Below are 12,665 nucleotides of genomic sequence, written 5' to 3' on the forward strand. Positions count from 1 at the left end.
AACGTGATGCCTGCATGTGCTTTTCCTGGCTTGCTGCTCTTATAAGTTTGGCCCTGGTAGACTTAAAGTTTCTCCAAGTTGGCCAACCTTCCACATGAACTCTTTGAACTTGATAGACTGGGGGCGAGGTCAGGAGCAGCCAAGATAACTGGAGCTAGGATTCTGGTGTTGACAGACGTTGAAGTGGAGCAGTTCAGAACAGATGCAGAGTGACTTACTGCAATTGATCCCATCTTTGTAGGCTTCTTTTCAAACTTTTGAACTGCTTCTTACATTGGCTTTGTATGTTTATCTTTCCCTTAACTTCCTAGCCATAATATATTTGCGCCAGCAGAACTTAGAATCTGTGCTTCATTTGTGCGAATACAGTTTGGAAACTTGAAGGGTTAGGAAAGTTATGTGTCAATAGGAAATTTAACTGAAACCAAAACTGTGTGTGTATTTCCCAGACCTGAACCTGTTTAACCTGGAATCACTAAGCCAACTGGTAATTGAGCATGGACTCAGGCTAAACAGAAACAAATGGCTAGCAAGTATAGTTTTGGGCAGATTCTTCCAGATGCTCTTGATTTATGTGATTCATCAAGAAGGATCTGAATCACCTTTGTTTGTGAAATGTTTCTTGACCACCATTTCCTTTTGAGGTTTTTAAAAATACTGTTGCTGATCTTTGTTCTGTTGTTCTTTTTGCATAGAAAGATTTTCTTGACTCTGATCATTTTCGGTACCCAGCAAAGCTATCTGCTTCACCAGTTTCTCATGTCTTTTACCTTTATCTGTCAGTTCTTTGTATCCAGTGAATTCTAGATTTGTTTGTAAGCAGACGTTAAACAATTTGAATTGTGAATCTGACATCCCAGTTTTTTTTTTAAATTTCTACTTAACAGACTGAAAAATTTTAGGAAGGCGTTTTAGTCAGTTCTGAATAGAAAAATGAAAATTCAGAGACTTGCATAATTTTATTGGAAGGAACCTTTGTCTTTCCACTGGGTCTATCAAAGAAACTAGCTAAGAGAAATGCTTAATTAAAAACTTATTGATATGGCAAAGCAATCCGTTATTTTTATAGATGGTCTTGATGGAGGCCAGATTTATGGAGATTACCTTAGAGGCAAGAATATATGACTTCCATGGGATCTCATTATTAATCTAATATGAAAATATTATTTGTTTTGAAAAAACTTCACTAAAATAGTTTTATAATACTTTACATATGCAAAATACTGAAAAGCACAAAAAGTCACCCTTAAGTATTTATATCTCATATCTGTATCTGAAGATAGATATTTAGCACATATATTTATATCTAAAGATGTAGAGAAAACTAGAGGGACAGTCTGTCAAAAAGGATTATCTCTGATGTTGGGAAGTATAAGAAAAAACTTCCAGAGGGAAAAAAACACCATGCTCTACATTGCTGGTGTCCCCCTGCACCCCATACCTTCTGGAGACAGAGGAAGATGAAGTATGGTGAATGTCTTTTTCATTCTTCAATCTATTTTTATTTATTTTAAATTAATTTGTATTGGAGTGTGATTGCTTTACAATGTTGTATTAGTTTCTGTTGTACAGCAAAGTGAATCACCTGTGTGCGTACACATGTGTGTGTTAGTTGCTCAGTCATGTTCGACTCTTTGCAACCCTGTGGACTGTAGCCTGCCAGGCTCCTCTGTCCATGGGAAGAATACTGGAGTGGGTTGACAGTTCCTTCTCCAGTGTATACATATATCCCTCTTTTTTAGATATCCTTCCCATTTAGGTCACCACAGAGCATTGAGTAGAGTTCCTGTGCTGTACAGTAGGTTCTCACTAGTTATATATTTTATGCATAGTATCAGTGGTGTATATATGTCAATCTCAATCTCCCAGAACATCCCACTCCTCTTCCCCACTTGATATCTGTAAGTTTGTTCTCTACATTTGTGTCTCTGTGCTTTGCAGTTAGGTTCATTTTTCTGGATTCTGTGTGTGAGCATTAATGCACAATATTTTTCTGACTTGCTTCACTCTGCGTGACAGTGATCTGGATCCATCCACATCTCTGCGAATGACACTAGATCTAGATCTAGTGATCTAGATCCATCCACATCTCTGCAAATGACACTAGATCTAGATCTAGTGATCTAGATCCATCCACATCTCTGCAAATGACACTATTTTGTTCCTTTTTATAGCTGAGTAATATTCCATTGTATGTATGTGCCACATCTTCTTTATCCATTCCTCTGTTGATGGACATTTAGGCTGCTTCCATGTCCTGGCTGTTGTAAATTGGTGAATGTTTTGATGCCCTGCTTTTCTGATATTTTATGGTATTCCATCATTTGGATATTTGGTTTCTTTTGATTATTTGGAGCATGAGAGAAGATTTGGTGTTTACTATTAATTCTTCATCAGGATTGATGGGAGGAAACCCAAGCAGATAATTCACATCTGTTTTTGGATCTGTAATACCTGAAGTTTTATCCCAAACAAAATGACACCACCTTGGTGTGGCTTGAATTTTGGAAACTGCATTTTTTTCTCTTCTTGGCTCCCTCCTGCTTTTAAAATACTTGCTCTTCTCCCTCCCCTGCTTCCTCTAGTTGTAGGTAGGGCTGTCCTAGTGATTGTGTAATGGTGCCCTCCCCATCTTCTCTGAGATGAGGTCTAGTTTATAGCAGATTTATAAAGGTGTAGATCAGTGTTGGCATGTGTAAGTTGTCAGTGGGTGTTTGTTTCCTTCACTACTGTTCCTGCAAGAAGAGATAGCATCAAAAGACGCTGGACTCTGAATTTCATTCATTGGAAAAATCATATCTGGCCTTTGTCATTACTGAGGTGACATTACTGGCTTTGCAAGCAGAATCCCTGCATCTTTTGAGCCCATCTAGGCAGCTCTTAGGGCTTCCCAAGTGGTGCATTGGTAAAGAGTCTGCCTGCCAATGCGGGAGATGCAGGAGACACGGGTTCAATCCCTGGGTCGGAAAGATCCCTGGAATGGGAAATGGCACGTGACTCTAGTATTCTTGCCTGGGATATTCCATGGATAGAGGAGCCTGGAGGGCTACAGTCCATAGGGTTGTAAAGAATCAGACACAACTGAGCACGCACAGGCACCTCTTAGCAGTTAGATAATAGTGCTGGACAGTAGGCATTTCTAAAGCCCTCAAGGGTCTAAAAGAGGTTTTGCTAATGCTTCTAAACTAATTGGATGGTTTGTAATTTTTCAGTTCTTTTTTGGAAGATATTCATAGTTTTGTAGTGTAATGAGGGCTATAGCTTTCCTCCTTATCAGGTAATGTGTAACTCCTAAAACAAATTTGACACAGAATTCTGCCTTACATGCAAGTTCTTATTCATGAGCAGGGCCCAGCAGGACTATTCCATAAACCCAGTGGAGTCCTAGCTCTCTGTCCTTCTGCCATTTATACAGTCCTTGTATGAATTGTTCCCTTGAGCCAGAAGGGACTTCTGGTCAACCCTAACACTGGAAACCCTAAGCTAAGGGTGCTGATCCAAAGGGATTGGGCTGCTCAGTTCATGTGCCCTGTTTGGTCAAGGACTGGAATACCCTATAGTCTTTGTAGTCAGTCCACATTTTAAAACCATCGCTATTTCACCCATGAGAACAATTTTTAATGTTCATTTTGCTAACAAAACCTCTGGTATTTATGAAAGAGAAAGAAAGACTGAGAAGCCTAGTGACTGACCCTGGAGTGTGTCCTGAGTGGAGGCTTTGCAGTGCTAAGAAAACATGCCTGGAGTGTTCTCAGCTGGAGTAAGCAGCCATTCCTGGGGTGTTGGTCAGAACCAGCCAACACGCATTTGTCATATGAGTTGTGCTAAAGTATTTAAAATATAATTACAACACAACAGGAGGATGTTTTGTGATTATTTGTCTATGTGAGAACCAGGTTGGGAGGTGCATTTGGACACAAAAAATCTTGAAATATAAGGAACATTTTTGTGGTTGACAGGAAAAATTGGAAACACATTTGATGTTAAGATGGGCTGGGAAAATCTGGACACATGGTTGCCAGAGAACAGGCCCTTTCAGTGCTTTTTTCTGGGCAGAGGCAACTTGGAAGTGAGATAAAAACACTGAATGCAGTCTGATCAACTTCTTTGCATAACACAGAAATGTGTGCTAAAGTAAGGTATCCTTACAAAGACAAAGTTGATTATATGTATGGATCATATATTAAAGCTTACACAACCCTTTCACTTTCAGCAACAGTTTTTTTTTTTTTTCAATTAAAAAAAATTATTTTTGGCTGTTCTGGGTCTTCATTCAGCAACAGTTTTTTAAATATTTGATCTCTTGACCTTCTTACATTTGAGAAATTCTTTGAGGACCCTGAAAGAGATGTCATTCGTGTGGGTTGTAGCTGTTGATACTGACTGTATTAGAAATTAGCATTGAGAATTTTAATATATTCATCAATACATTGAAACATAACTCTAAACCTATTGCATGTTCATAAAAGGCATTTTTTTCCATGAAAAATTTTGTCCTTTCCAAAACAAGACTTTCAGTGAATGAGTGACATTGTTTCATAGTTTTGCATTATAGAGATTTTAAAATATTTTTTACTAAAGAGATTCTTTAGTATCCCATGTACTTGGAGACAGCTGGATTCTCATGCCTGCTTCTGCATTCAGTCTGTTGCACTTACTTTTCATGTAGCCTCTGAAAAATTTTAGTGTATGCTTGTAAGGAAATGAGAATTAAAACAGCAAAGAATGTCTTAGTATTATGAAAATAGTTGTGGTCTCTCAGACCTCCTTCCCCTACCTCTTCGAGCCCACAGAAAGGCTACCAAGGCTTCCCAAGGGTCCTGGGCAGCACTTGAAAAACTTGACTCAACAGGTGCCTTCCCACCCATGATTTAATTTGGTCCCTGTGCGCACCCTGAGAAGTCACTTACATCTCCCATTTTATAGTGGAGGGAAACAGATTCCTGCAGACCTACCCTTGAGTACACAGTATTGTGAAAGTTCCTCAGCTGCTAGTGTAGCCAATTTTTATTTTTTTATTGACATATAGTTGATTTTCAGTGTTGTTTTAGTTTGCTGTACAACAAAGTGATTCAGTTATGTATGTGTATGTTTTTTTTCATATTCTTTACCATGTGGTTTATCACAGGATATCGAATATAATTCCCTGTGCTAGTAGAGTAGGACTTTGTTGTTTATCTCTCCTATTTATACTAGTCTGCATCTGCTTATCCCAAACTCGCAATCCTTCTCAGCCCACTCTCCCCCTTGGCAACCACAAGCCTCTTCTCTATGCTTCCTAGATAAGCTCATGTGTCATATTTAAATAGATGTAAGTGATATCATATGGTATTTGTCTTTCTTTGTCTTACTTCATTTATTATGATAATCTCTAAGTCCATCCAGTGTAGCTGCAAATGGCATTATTTCATCCATTTTAATGCTTGAGTAATATTCCATTGTATATATGTACCACAGCTTCCTTATCCATTCAACTGTTTATGGACATTTAGATTGTTTCCATGTCTTGGCTGTTGTAAGTGGTGCTGATATGAACATAGGGGAGCCTATGCTGCTGCTCAGTCACGTCAGTCGTGTCCGACTGTGTGCGACCCCATAGACGGCAGCCCACCAGGCTCCCCCGTCCCTGGGATTCTCCAGGCAAGAACACTGGAGTGGGTTGCCATTTCCTTCTCCAATGCATGAAAGTGAAAAGTGAAAGTGAAGTCGCTCAGTTGTGTCCGACTCTGTGTGACTCCATGGACTGCGCCCACCAGGCTCCTCCATCCATGAGATTTTCCAGGCAAGAGTACTGGAGTGGGGTGCCATTGCCTTCTCCGAGGGGAGCCTGTATCTTTCTGAATTATAGTTTTGTCTGGATTTATGCCCAGGAGTGGGATTGCAGGATCATATGGGGACTCTATTTTTAGTTTTTTGACTCTGTTTTTTAGTTGTTTGTTCTGCATGGTGGTTGCAGCCAATTTTTGATGGTTTTCTGATGATTCTCTTTGCGCAGGTGTTCTTTTGCAGTGTGTGTCCTTGTTCACTGTGACTTGTGTCTCCCTTCTAATCAAACTTAGATTTCAGGGGAGGGAAGCATTCACCACTGTTGAGGCAACTTTGTGAAAAGAGATGAGTTGTTTGCAAAGAGTTACTGCTTTGGGTGATTTTCCAAATATTTGTATATCCAGTTTTCACAGTAATATTTTAATGCTTAATGAGTGTTTATGATAAGAATACATGGTGCTGTTCACCATGGCTTTTGGGGTATGTGCTTTAAATAGGTTATTTCAGGACAGTCACTTTATTTTCTCACCTTATGTGGATTATATTTCACACCTTAGAAAGGAAAGTGGATTTGGCAGACTGTCACCTAGCCTCTAATTAAGTATATTTATATTCTCCACAGACTTGTGCCTCCATGGAGGTCAAAGCAGGTCTCTCTGCCAAGCATTTCAGGAACAGATCTATTGTGTAGGATCTGTGTTTCAAAATTTTAAAGTTGCAGTAGACTTTTTGTTTCATGTACTAGTTTTTGAATAGTCAGTGAAAATGAGTTATGAGAAAAATGAAAATTGCTGGAAAAGCAGCAATGATGGGCCCCTAATTTTTATTATTTTGTTCTATACGCATACAACTACCCTTTCAGATTACCATAAAGGTTTCTAAATGCTCATCCTCAGTTCTGTGTTATTTGGTATTATTTCCCTGGTATATGGGAGGAGACCATCCTTCAGGTAGCACCCATGTCCATTATAAGCACTGTGCCTTCTCACCTACTTCAAACCTGGATTGTTTTTAAAAAATTGTTTGGCTACGTTCCATAGCTTGTGGGACCTGAGTTCCCAAACCAGGGATTGAACCCATGTCCCCTGCATTAGAAGGTGGAGTCTTGACCTTTGGACCGCCGGGGAAGTCCCTCCAACCTGGACTTTTGTCGTTTTACATCCTGTCTTCCATCCTCAACCTCAGTTTAAACTAGATAATTCGTTTATATTTCTCTCTGCCTTCTCTAATAATATTTAAATAGTGTTGTACCTTGGAAATGATGTTACAAAAGTAAGGTATGCATACTCAAAGTATATTATTAAAAAGGATCACTACTGTTCTCAAAATACACTCAGACATATGTTCAAATAACATTGTTCTTAACCTCATTTTCTCACTGAACAAGATATCAGCACTGACTTACCAGTTTGAGGAGGACAAAATAACAAGTTAGGGAGAGAAAGAGGTTGTCCCAGATGGCTTGAGTTAAGGGAAGGAATGAGTGGTTGCTTATTTTTTCTTTACCCAGGTTCTTACAGAGTCATTTTACTGAAGACTTGTGTGTGAGGGGAGGAACAGAGGGACAGTCAGAAGGGGCTGCAGCTGAGAAAAGGAGAGTGAACAGGATCCAGAGTGTCAGCTGGGGCCAGAGGAGGCTCTAGCAAGCGGTCCCCAACCGTTTTGGCACCAGGGACTGGTTTTGTGGAAGACAGTTTTTCCACAAACTGGCGGTTGAGGGGTGAGGATGGTTTCAGGATGATGTGAGCGCGTGACATTTTTTGTGCACTTTATTTTGTGGCTGTCTCAGGATATTCCGCCTCGACTTTAGGGTTAGGGTTAGTGAACTCTCCTAAGAGAATTTAATGCTGCTGCTGCTGCTGATGAGGCAGAGCAGAGGTAGCGACGCGAGCAATGGGGAGTGGCTGCAAATACAGATGAAGCTTTGTTCACTGGCCCGACACTCACTTCTGTTGTGCAGGCCACGAAGCATAGTGGTCCATGGTCTGGAGGTGGTGGACCCTTCTCTAACAGGTAGAGAGAGCCACTTTACATCAGATGAGGTTGATTTCCAAGCTGGTCAGCTGTCAGCTGGAGCTGTGATGGTCACAGTCAGGACCTGGGCATCCAGAGGCTGTGTTCCAGGCAGGGCCTGATTTCTTTTCATGGAACCTGTTTTTATCCTCAAAGAAAGAAAGAAAGTGAAGTTGCTCAGTCATGTCCGACTCTTTGCAACCCTGTGGGCTGTAGCCTACCAGGCTCCTCTGTTCATGGAATTTTCCAGGCAAGAGTACTAGCGTGGGTTGCCATTTCCTTCTCCAGGGGATCTTCCCAACCCAGGGATCAAACCTGGGTCTCCTGCATTGCAGGCAGATGCTTCACCATCTGAGCCACCAGGGAAGGTGTTTCAAGACAGACCCAAGAAGGAGGATAAGAGGACAGGGAAGCCCATGGAGGTGAAATATTTGTTCAGGGAATGCAGCTCAGAAGCAGTGAGGCTGGGGTTGGAACCCACATCAGGGTGATGCTACGGCCTCTTGCTCTCCTCAGATGAGCTGCAGGTCGACAAGAGCAGGAGCTGAGACTGACATGGGCCCCCGTGAGAGCTGGAGCAGGTCGGTGCTTTCTCGCTCCAGTGTCGTTTCCTACCAGTTCCTCCAGTACTTCTCCAGATAAAGAAGATGGACGATGAAGTATCTGTTTCCAGAAACATTTTGAAGGAAATCAGAGAGAGGCCAAGAGGGACTTAAGTTCCTCCAGAGAGGAAGTTGAGAAACTCAAGGATAGCAAGCCACTAATGCCAGATGTTATTTATCCAAAGGTTTTTGGCTACATTGCAATACTTTCTGGATCTCTGCTAGAGCTCTGCAATCTTCCTGAAGCCGCTTTGAGTTTTAAAAATATACGTACCTGAATTTGAAACCGTGGTCAGTTAATCCAAAATATGCTCTTAAAACCCTAAATTCTTTGAAATAACAATGGTGGAAGCACAGAAGGAATCACTCCAAATGATTATTTGAAGTATTATTTTATTCCAAGTGGAAAAAATATTTCTGAATTGGCAACTATTTCAGCTAGAGTAAGCTGTGTTTTTGCGTTTAAAAAAAGATCACATTTAGCGCTCTGTTACTACATACACATGGAATGTTTCCTACTTAAATTTTTAATTATTATTCCTTAGTGAAAACCTCAAAGGAGGTTTCACTCTAGCTGTCTTTGACTTTTCTACCTAAATGATAACAGAAGCTTTTATCTTAGTCATAAGGTAACACATAATGACATATTCTCCAGTAATGGATGTGGAGAGAGGTGGATGTGGGGGTGAAGACTACTAAATGTTCTTATAAAAAGGACTATTGATTTGTGACCTCAGTTCCCTAATTAACCTTTTTTTTTTTTCCTGTGTGACATTTTCAGTAACATTCTAACTTTAATATCTTTACTTTTGATCATTCTTTCTCCATTTAGAGAGTGTTTTCAAATTTTTATCTTTTGTTCCAGAAACTTGAGTCAAAAAAATCTCTTCGAATTGTTGCTTTTTATTTTTCTACTAGAACATTCTGCAGGCTGTCTTTCTCTTCTCCACATACAGCCCCTGGTCTAGGGCCCACATTGACTTCCAACACACCTCCCTAATTGATAGAAAACTTGGAATGGATTAGTCCTCTCAATCTATTTTTCTTTTTAATAAAGAGTGATGCAGAAACTTTTCTTTTGGACGCAGGCTGTTGAAAATGTTCCTAAAATAATAGCCCACATTCCTGCCTTCGTAAGCACAGTGGAAATGATTGTCTCCCGATGCCTGAAAACTGCAGTGTTTGAGAGTGGCTTTTTCAGATACCGATTCTCCTTCAAAGTGTGGTTAAGTGGAGACTGGAAAGGAGTGGAGGCAAACAGCCTCTGGCATAATCGCCAGAGAGGCCAGGGATCCAGAGGCTGAGTTCCCCTCCTCTCCATCAGAGCGCAGCTCAGGATCCGTGTCTGAGCCAGGCCTCCCCTCCCGCTGTGTGTGGAGGGGTCACAAGTGTGCAGAATTCTCTCCGTGCCCCCCATGCCCTCCTCACTGAGAGCCAGCACCCACTCTGCTCTTGTGCCCGTGCAGGAGGGAAGCCTACCTTGGCAGTGCCTTTTAGGACACTGAGGGACTTCCCTGGTGGTCAATGGTTAAGACTTGGGCTTCCAAGGCCAGGGCACAGGTGTGATCCTTGGTCGGGGAACTGAGATACCACATGCTACATGGCATGGCTGCAAAAAAAAAAAAAAAAAAAAAAGAAAACACTGAATGGCCAGAAAGTAGCTATTTTGAAATAAATCCTCATGATACCAACATTCCTTTTGAGTTGGTTTCTCATGAAAGTTCTGGCTGACGAGGACCCGCTAAGAGCTCCCCTCATGCTGTCTCACTGATGGTCAGCCTGTGTGCCCCCAGCCCACTGCCCTCCCCTGGGACCTAAGGCGTTGCCTGCTGCCCTGATGGGGTCATGCCTCTGGCTTCATTAGCACTTCCATGCACCTGGTTTGAAAGTGAAGCGTAGTGGGTGAGCTTCCATCACAGGAGGCACTGCTCCATGCTTGAGAGAAGACACTCTGACCTGACTCTCAGGTTTTGTTGAGCTGGTCTCATCCTGTGGGAAAGGGAGAACGTCCTTCCTAAGGAGCAATGTGTGGGCGCTCATTGGTGCAAACACCATAACGAGAGTGATCCACGGAGCAGTGGTCATAGCCCAGAGCCTGGCTTCGGGGCAAGAGCGTTTTCCCTGGCTGCATTGCTCCTGTTTTACAGTTGATCCCGGGCAGAGAAATTCGGGGCTCTGGCTGCATGCCATCTTCTGTTTTCTGTTCAGTTCAGTCGCGTCCGACTCTTTGTGACCCCATGGACTGCAGTGTCTTCTCTTTGCCAGGTGATTATTTCCTTCTCTCTGGAGGGAGGTTGGGTGGGAAACACTCATTTCTAATCCTTCTTAATGTTTGAGGTGATGGAAGTTTTCCTCCCCACCCCTGAGCCGGTTGTGAAGCACTGGCCTCTCCTCATGACTACCTGGTCTGCTTCCGGATTACTCTGCCCTGGCCATTGAGTTGGTGTGTCTTCAGAGGGAATGCAGGGTAATTTAGCTTAAAGGGGGTATGATTAGAAAGGTAAAGAAAGCTCTGGATGTTTTCTGAAGTAGAAAAGAACAGCTTTTTGGACTATCCATGAGTTTGGATAATAGGATGTTTACACTGTTGCTCACCCTGAATCATTCCAGTTGAGTTCCATGGATATGGGAGAATTGACTCTGTTATATTTTTCTTTGAATTTTATGCTTTGGATTTTTGGGCTCTTCTGCCACCAGCCTCCCTTTCCTGAGATCAAGCAACATTTCCATTAAATTAAAAAACCTGAGTTTCCAAATGGAGTCTGTTTAAGAGAAATGAAACTCAGTGTATAACAGAGGTAGTGACTTTTCAAGATCAAACAGTGTCAGAGGAATTTCGTGTTTAATTTTTAAGTCTGCTTAGGATGTTCTAACGGAGAAGGCGATGGCACCCCACTCCAGTACTCTTGCCTGGAAAATCCCGTGGGCAGAGGAGCCTGGTGGGCTGCAGTCTATGGGGTCGCTAGGAGTCGAACACGACTGAGCGGCTTCACTTTCACTTTTCACTTTCATGCATTGGAGAAGGAAATGGCAACCCACTCCAGTGTTTTTGCCTGGAGAATCCCAGGGACGGGGGAGCCTGGTGGGCTGCTGTCTATGGGGTCGCACAGAGTTGGACATGAGTGAAGCGACCTAGCAGCAGCAGCAGCAGCAGGATGTCCTGATGATGGGAATAAGCACAGAAAAATTTATAGGGCAGTTTTTGTATTGGATCCTACGAAAGGTTTTAATCAAGGAGAGAGAGATGTGATATTCAGATTTTGAAGCTGTGCACAGAAAGCTCCTAAAAGTGTCTTAGAGTTTTACTTGTTTCTTTTTTTTTTTTTAAATTGAGGTATAGTTTATGTCCGTGTATTAATTTCAGGTGTACAACACAATGATTTGATATTTGTGTATAATGTGAAATGATCAACCTCAATAAGTCTAGTTAACATTTGTCACTATACATGGCTACAAAAAATTATTTTTCTTGTGAGAATGGCTTTTAAGATCTTTTCTCTTAGCAACTCAAAATGCAGTACAGTATTATTAATTGTAGTCACTATGCTGTAATCAGATTGATTATATTCTTTGCAGCCAAAGATGGAGAAGCTCTATACAGTCAGCAAAAACAAGACCAGGAGCTGACTGTGGCTCAGACCATGAACTCCTTATTGCCAAATTCAGACTTAAATTGAAGAAAGTAGGGAAAACCACTAGACCATTCAGGTATGCCCTAAATCAAATCCCTTATGATTATACCGTGGAAGTGAGAAATAGATTTAAGGGCCTAGATCTGATAGATAGAGTGCCTGATGAACTATGGAATGAGGTTCGTGACATTGTACAGGAGACAGGGATCAAGACCATCCCCATGGAAAAGAAATGCAAAAAAACAAAATGGCTGTCTGAGGAGGCCTTACAAATAGCTGTGAGAAGAAGAGAAGCAAAAAGCAAAGGAGAAAAGGAAAGATATAAACATCTGAATGCAGAGTTCCAAAGAATAGCAAGAAGAGATAAGAAAGCCTTCTTCAGCGATCAATGCAAAGAAATAGAGGAAAACAACAGAATGGGAAAGACTAGAGATCTCTTCAAGAAAATCAGAGATACCAAAGGAACATTTCATGCAAAGATGGGCTCGATAAAAGACAGAAATGGTATGGACCTAACAGAAGCAGAAGATATTAAGAAGAGATGGCAAGAATACACAGAAGAACTGTACAAAAAAGATCTTCACAACCCAGATAATCACGAAGGTGTGATCACTGACCTAGAGCCAGACATCCTGGAATGTGAAGTCAAGTG

General features: G+C 41.5%; 1 protein-coding gene across 8 annotated transcripts in view; it reads left to right on the plus strand.

Moving 5' to 3' along the window:
• Positions 1–12,665, plus strand: part of BICC1 (BicC family RNA binding protein 1) — a 352,390-nt gene that overhangs the window by 69,204 nt on the left and 270,521 nt on the right. The window lies entirely within an intron of this gene.

The sequence above is a fragment of the Bubalus kerabau genome, chromosome 1 (assembly GCF_029407905.1).
Source record: "Bubalus kerabau isolate K-KA32 ecotype Philippines breed swamp buffalo chromosome 1, PCC_UOA_SB_1v2, whole genome shotgun sequence".
Taxonomy (NCBI): Eukaryota; Metazoa; Chordata; class Mammalia; order Artiodactyla; family Bovidae; genus Bubalus; species Bubalus kerabau.